The sequence below is a fragment of the Nicotiana tabacum genome, chromosome 8 (assembly GCF_000715075.1).
Source record: "Nicotiana tabacum cultivar K326 chromosome 8, ASM71507v2, whole genome shotgun sequence".
Taxonomy (NCBI): domain Eukaryota; kingdom Viridiplantae; phylum Streptophyta; class Magnoliopsida; order Solanales; family Solanaceae; genus Nicotiana; species Nicotiana tabacum.
Genome location: NC_134087.1, coordinates 100615706 through 100622609, shown reverse-complemented (window position 1 = coordinate 100622609; position 6904 = coordinate 100615706). Strand labels below are relative to the sequence as shown.

General features: G+C 37.8%; 1 pseudogene; it reads left to right on the top strand.

Annotated features, from left to right (window-relative positions):
* Positions 1-487: 487 nt before the first annotated feature.
* On the top strand, positions 488-6408 carry LOC107780829 (auxin response factor 18-like; annotated as a pseudogene).
* The last annotated feature ends 496 nt before the right edge of the window (positions 6409-6904 follow it).

Genomic DNA, 6904 nt, shown 5'->3' with positions numbered 1-6904 from the left:
CTCACTGAAAACTTTTTCCTACTTAACTTTCTTGCTAATGATATATGGAAGAGAGAATTTAAGAATAAAAGGAATTGTTTATTGAAAGAACATGAGAATTAATGTTGTAAAAGGAAGAAAGAGAAAATAGGGAGAAAAACATGGGAACATATAAGAAAACTTTAAACTTTAAAATTACAGAGAAACAGTGATAGGGAGGCCGGGTAATTAATATAGGTGGGGTAGGTAGATACTGTAACTATTTTCAAAATAGGTAAAAGCGAGTAAATATTTTGGTTTTTGTGGGTATAAAGTGTAGTTTCCTCTTCCTGTTAAAGCGAGTAAATATATGATCCAACTTACCTTATATTGGGTTCGAGTCATGTGGTTGAAATAAATCTTGTTAAAGTGTGTTCTCTCTTTTACTAGGTCTTGTACGATATAAATCTAAATTAGTCGGACTCAATACAAATCGAATAGAAAACAAAAACAAAAATTTGTTGGCCTTCAAAATTTGGGGCCCTTAAGTGGCTTCACCCTTGGGCCGCCCCTGTCTATAACTATAGCATCTCTGTGTATGTTCTGTTTCCCTCTTAATCTCACATTTGTTCAGATCCGAAGATATGGTAGAAGGTTTAGGTTAAAGAGTGATTGCGGCGACGGCGGTGGTAACGGTGATGAAGAAGAAGAAGAGAGAGAAAATGGAGTTACATATTTAAGTAAGGAGCGATCGACTAATCGGTTATTTCATACGAACAATCATCATGTACGGACGTTGATGTTGACATTGACGCCATGAATTTGTTGTCGTATATTATACCTATAGCTTGAGCCTTGAGGTGTAAAGGCGTGGAATTGAAGTGAATTGGGAACAGAACGACTTGTTGAAACTGAAAGGCTGTAAATGTAAGTGCTTTTAAGCGAAACTGCTAGTCATTAATGTGTCATAGAATGCTAGTCATTAATGTGTCAGAGACTACTAGTCATTTTGGTTATAGGATTTGATTGAAGAGGGAATTGATGAAGCTGTGTTATATTTACCCTCTCTGTCTAAATGAAGGCACAGTCTGCAGTTGTTGAGGCTTTAATTGTTTGCTTCCGAATAAATTGTTCTGAACAACTTGCGTACAAGACATGCTTTGGATCAGCTTTTTCTCGTCTTTAATTTCTCTCTTTGTAAATTTAAGTAGTAATACATTTGCTTTTTCTGTGGTCTCCATTTTTACTTTCCGTAAATGAGGTTGTGTTCTTATCGAGTTTTTCTTAGTTACCGCATTTAAGGAGTGATAGGCACACGTCGTGATAGGCGCACAGGAATCAAATCTGAAACTGCGATTCTCTGATCATCAAAAAATACAAAAGAGGATTTGCATCAAACAAATTAATTTAATTGTAAAAAATTTTTTATAGTAATGTGTTCTTTTATTGTTCAAATGTGTAAAGTTTATATAAAAAGCACATTAGATGTATTTACTAGTTGATTGAGCCAGAATACCTTTTGGTGTAGGTTTATTTGTAGTATTGTTTCTGTAATTATCTTCTTTTGCTTGAATTTGTTCCTGACATGTTTTATTTTTGGTACGCAGAACCTGCTGAAGAAGTAGGAGGTGTTTCAATATCGGCATTTGTAGGTATTACCAAAAGAAATCATGTATAAGAAGGAAGGAAGTAGCTTTTGCAGGACTAGTGAAATGGAGGAGGCGATAGAGAGGTGTGTGGACTCTCAGCTATGGCATGCCTGTGCAGGAAGCATGGTGCAAATTCCTCGATTAAACTCCAAGGTTTTTTATTTCCCACAAGGCCATGCTGAGCATACATTTAAAGATGTTGATTTCACTGCTCTGCCGAGAATTCCTGCTATGATTCTATGCAGGTCGATGCTGTAAAATTCTTAGCTGATCCTAAACTGATGAGATTTATGCCAAGATTAGGCTTATTCCGGTTGAAAACAAGGACCATGACTTTGAAAATGACACTGTTTTAGGAAGCAGTGTGGTTGAAACAACTGAGAAGCCTAGTTCCTTCGCCAAGACATTGACTCAATCGGATGCAAATAACGGGGGTGGTTTTTCAGTGCCTAGATACAGTGCAGAGACAATTTTCCCGAGGTTGGATTTTACAGCTGATCCTCCTGTCCAGACTGTGATCGCGAAGGATGTTCATGGTGCAATCTGGAAGTTCAGGCACATCTATAGGGGCACGCCACGGAGGCATTTGTTGACAACTGGTTGGAGTTCATTTGTGAATCAGAAGAAGCTGGTTGCAGGGGACTCTGTTGTGTTTCTGAGGGCAGAAAATGGTGATCTTTGTGTTGGAATTAGCAGGGTAAAGCGGGGTGGTATTGGTGGGATGGAAACCCAGTCAGGGTGGTGAAATTCTGCTGCTGGCAATTATGGTGGATTTTATGCATTTCTGAAGGAAGACTAGAACAATATAATGAGAAGTGGTAGTAATAGGAATCTGAATTCTTCTGGTGGGAGATTTAGATATAAGGGACAAATGAGCCCTGAATCAGTTGTTAAGGCTGCATATCTCGCTGCTAGTAGCCAGCCTTTTGAAATTGTTTATTACCCACGTGCAAGCTCTCCTGAATTTTGTGTTAGGGCGTCTTCTGTGAATGCTGGAATGAACGTTCAATGGTGCTCAGGGATGAGGTTCAAAATGGCTTTTGAAACCGAGGATTCTTCTCGGATCAGCTGGTTCATGGGAAGTATATCATCGGTTCAGGTTGCTGACCCCATCCGCTGGCCTCATTCACCTTGGCGGCTTCTTCAGGTAATGCAGCCACTTTCAGTTTTCTATTTGGACCAATACATAACTGTTTAGTAATGTCAATTTGCCATTATTCTATATTAATATTCCTATTTAACTATGGGGTGAAAGAAGTAATTTTAAGACAAGAGAGGTTGCTCTGATGGTAAGCAACCTCCACTTCCAACCAAGAGCAAGGTGGGAAGTTCTTGGAGGGAAGGATGCCGGGGGTCTATTTGGAAACAGCCTCTCTACCCCAGGGTAGGGGTAAGGTCTGCGTACACACTACCCTCCCCAGACTCCACTAAGTGGGATTATACTGGGTTGTTGTTGTTGTTGTAATGGTTAAGCCGTTAAGCAACCAATGAAAACATAATGGTTATGCTAAGATCGTTCCTTATGCTGAGCAGTACTTGTCACACCTCCTTTTTCCTACACCCCGGAAGTTTATAAGGGAGTTTTTTCCAATTTTAAGTGACAATCGAAACAGGATTATTTTATTTAAAATTCAGAGTCGTCACTTGGGATAATTTATGGTGTCCCAAGTCACCGGTTCAAATCCCGAATCGAGGAAAAGGATTGACTCTGTATTACAGTCCGCGAACCAGAAATCCGGGTAAGGAATTCTGTTAACCCGGGAGAAGGTGTTAGGCATTCTCGGATTCCGTGGTTTTAGCACGGTCGCTCAACTGTTATAATTGGCCTATTATCTAATTTTAATACATGTTTTAACCTATGGTGCAATTTTAGCTTTATAACCGCTTTTAGCCATTTTTAAAGAAAGATTTGCAATGTCATTTAAAATATGTCTTGAACCACGTCACATAAATGCACTCGCAGTCCGCAACACATTTTATAACATTGTTGAGTTTTGGATTTGGGTCACATAAATGTGCACCCGAGTTTAAGGAAATTAATTTAAATTGCGCGCCTAAAGCAACTACGCACTTTCAAGTTTGCGAGGGCCATGGAAAATTCAACTAAATGGCACACCTCGATTTTAAAGAGTTGAAAATTAATTTGATGAAGGGAGGACAATAAGGGATAACAACATCAGTTTGTAAACAACAAATTCGATTACTATTGAAAAGGCATCACTACAACATTAAACAATTGAAGTAAAGGAAAATTTGAATGAATAAATAATCCAATAAAAATTCTTTCAATTCTTCTTCAATATAGAAACCTAACAATGAACTCTGAAGTACGCAAGCATCACTATTTTCAACTTCATGCAAAGAATCGTGAACAACACGGAGGGAAAGAAGTCACGGTAATTCCAAATAACTCAAATTCAAACAAAACGGTACCACACAAAAATGATAATTTAGAAAAGATATTTGATTGACATCAGTAATATCATATAGAATACACAAGAGATGGCAACTCATTTTATTTTGTAAAAGAAAAATAAGAATGGACCTTAATTTGGATGTGCCTTTTCCGCCTATGCTTCCTACTTAGAACAGAGCCAGGACCGGAGATTCGGACCAGCCACGGAGAACGAAAACTCGAACACGACCTCAACGATTTAGCTTTGAAGCTGCTGCTTGCTCGAGTTTAGAAGGTGATAGTAGCTGCATTTTTTTTTTTGAGTTGTTTCAGGTGATTTTTGGGAAGGTTTTGGAGCTGAGTTCGGACTGGTTTTTAAGAGCGTGGTGGCTGCTGGTTTTAATGGAGTTTTATGGCCATGCTTTTCCGGTGTTTCCACAGTGAAAGTGAAACTAAGTAAAGAAGAAAGGAAGGAGAAGGTCTTTTGATTAGAAGGGGTTACGACTCCAGCTTCTTTTGGAGAAGATCGGTTTTTGTTGTGTATCCTTGATGCTTTTTGTTCTTTTATCTTTTTGAGAGAACGGTGGATCAGCCATTAATAGAGTCTAGGTCAATTTAGGTATTAGGTACTATTATATAGGGGTAGGGATTAGGTTAGGGATATGAGCCTAGGAACTATGGGCTTGGGAATTATGGGCTAGGTCCAAAATTAGGCCTAAAAATGGGTTGCTCGAGCCCAAGTTTTATTCTTTCCCCGTGAACGAGATTAAAATACGATCTCATTTATTAATTAGTCCTACTTAAGTAAAATAACTATTAAAATAAGACTGACCGTTAAAACAAACTATTTTTTTTTTGTATTTTTCAAGATTAAAAATGACTACAAAACATTAATGGAACAATTTTTGTAAATTTCATTTTCCTGTAATAAAGTAGAGTAACAGAGTAAAAATTAGCTGAAATAGCTATATTAGGCCTAAATTAAATATTTACGTGCTAAAATATAAAAAATCTTGGAGAGGTCAAAAATCACATGTCTACAGTACTATTAAAGCATTCCGTTCCCTGCTAGGTGTTAGGATTATTTTCTTTCCTTTTCCCCATTTCTCCAATTCCTGGGTGGGAGTTTGTAGGAGATCTTCACAAGACATGTTATGAAGTCCCATAGTAGCAGCACGAGAAAATTGACATGTTATAAATTTCTTTTGTTATATACTGCTGCAGGTGACATGGGATGAACCAGATTTACTGCAAAATGTAAAAAAAGTCAGCCCATGGCTTGTCGAATTGGTCTCTAATATGCCCGTCATTCACTTATCACCGCCAAGGAAAAAAGCTGTGTTTAGCGCAAGATTTTGCACTTGACAGTCAATTTCCATTACCTTCATTTTCGGGCAACTCCCTCAGGTCCAGCAGTCCTTTTTGTTGTGTATCTGACAACATCACTGGAGGCATACAGGGAGCCAGGCATGCTCAGTTTGGAGTACCTTTATTGGATCTCCAACTTAGCAAAAAATTGCAGTTGGGACTGCTACGACTCAATGCTGATTCTAGAATTCCTAATAAGGTCCAAAAAGAGAGCAACGAAAATATATCTTGCTTGCTTACCATGGGTAGTTGTAGTGAGAAAGCTGATAATTTGAAAACACCTGGGTTTTTACTCTTTGGCCAACCAATTCTCACAGAGCAGCAAATGTGTACTAATGTTCCTCCACAAGTCCAAACAAAAAGAGACTCCTCACAATTGGAAAGTGAAAGACTCTTCCAAATGCTACATTACTTTGGAATCACGCAGCTGAACTTGGCATGAGTAGTGGTCACTGCAAAGTATTCCTAGATACGGAGGATGTAGGACATGCCCTTGATATCTCAGTTTTAGGATCATACCAAGAGCTGTATAAAAGACTTGCAGACATGTTTGGGATAGATATGATGACACGTGTACTTTATATAGACAAATTGGAGATGAACCATTCAGGTGCTTCCACTACTTTCTATTCTTGAATTTATTCATATTTCTAGTAACAAGTTCTTATCCTCGGACTTGGTGAAGGCTGCAAAAAGACTGACAATTCTACCGTGAAATTATTTCAGGAAATGGCTCACTCATCTGCCAACTGCTGAAGGTTGTCTACATTCTTCAAATCAGGCAGGATCCCTTTGCGTCTTTGCGTAAATATTACATCTGGTTGTTTCTAAGAAATCATAGACACTAGTAATGGAAGATGGATATGTTTTAAGGATGCCTCCGTTTTCTTTATGTTTGAAATAATGGACTTGCTAGGTTGTAACCACATGTTTGAAAGTGGGACAACAAAATTTATTCATGTATTTCTTCCACACTGCAAATACTTGATGATATGCTTGGCATTACCAAGTTTAAATAAGAAAACAGACTGGGAATCTAGAGCTTTCTTCTGCTTTGCATGATGCTGATCGGTGTATCTGGATGCTCAAATGCAGATGTGTCGTGTACTATGTATTCTTGCGTCGAAATACAATCCATATATATAAAACTCGAAATTGTGTTGTCCCCAACTTTCGATATTTGCATTGTGATCTTCTGTTCATTATAGTAAACTGCCAAGCAAGTTCTAGTTAGGTTCCTTGCATCAAATTGGCCACTAAGGCGAAAACATAAAGGAAATGGATTGACATACAGGATTATTCGCCTCTGATCCATTTTGGGGCAATGACTTTCTCGTCAAAAATCCTTTTCTCAAATTATTTCTCATTTTAGAAGTTCAAGACAATTAATTATTTTTTTTCATTTTACCCTTAGTAGTAATTGTTCTCGAAGATGGAGATGGTACATGAATAGAATAAATATTCAATGAAGATGGATTATATCTTAAGACATAAATAGGGGTAAAATAGACAAAAATTCCATCTAATTAATATT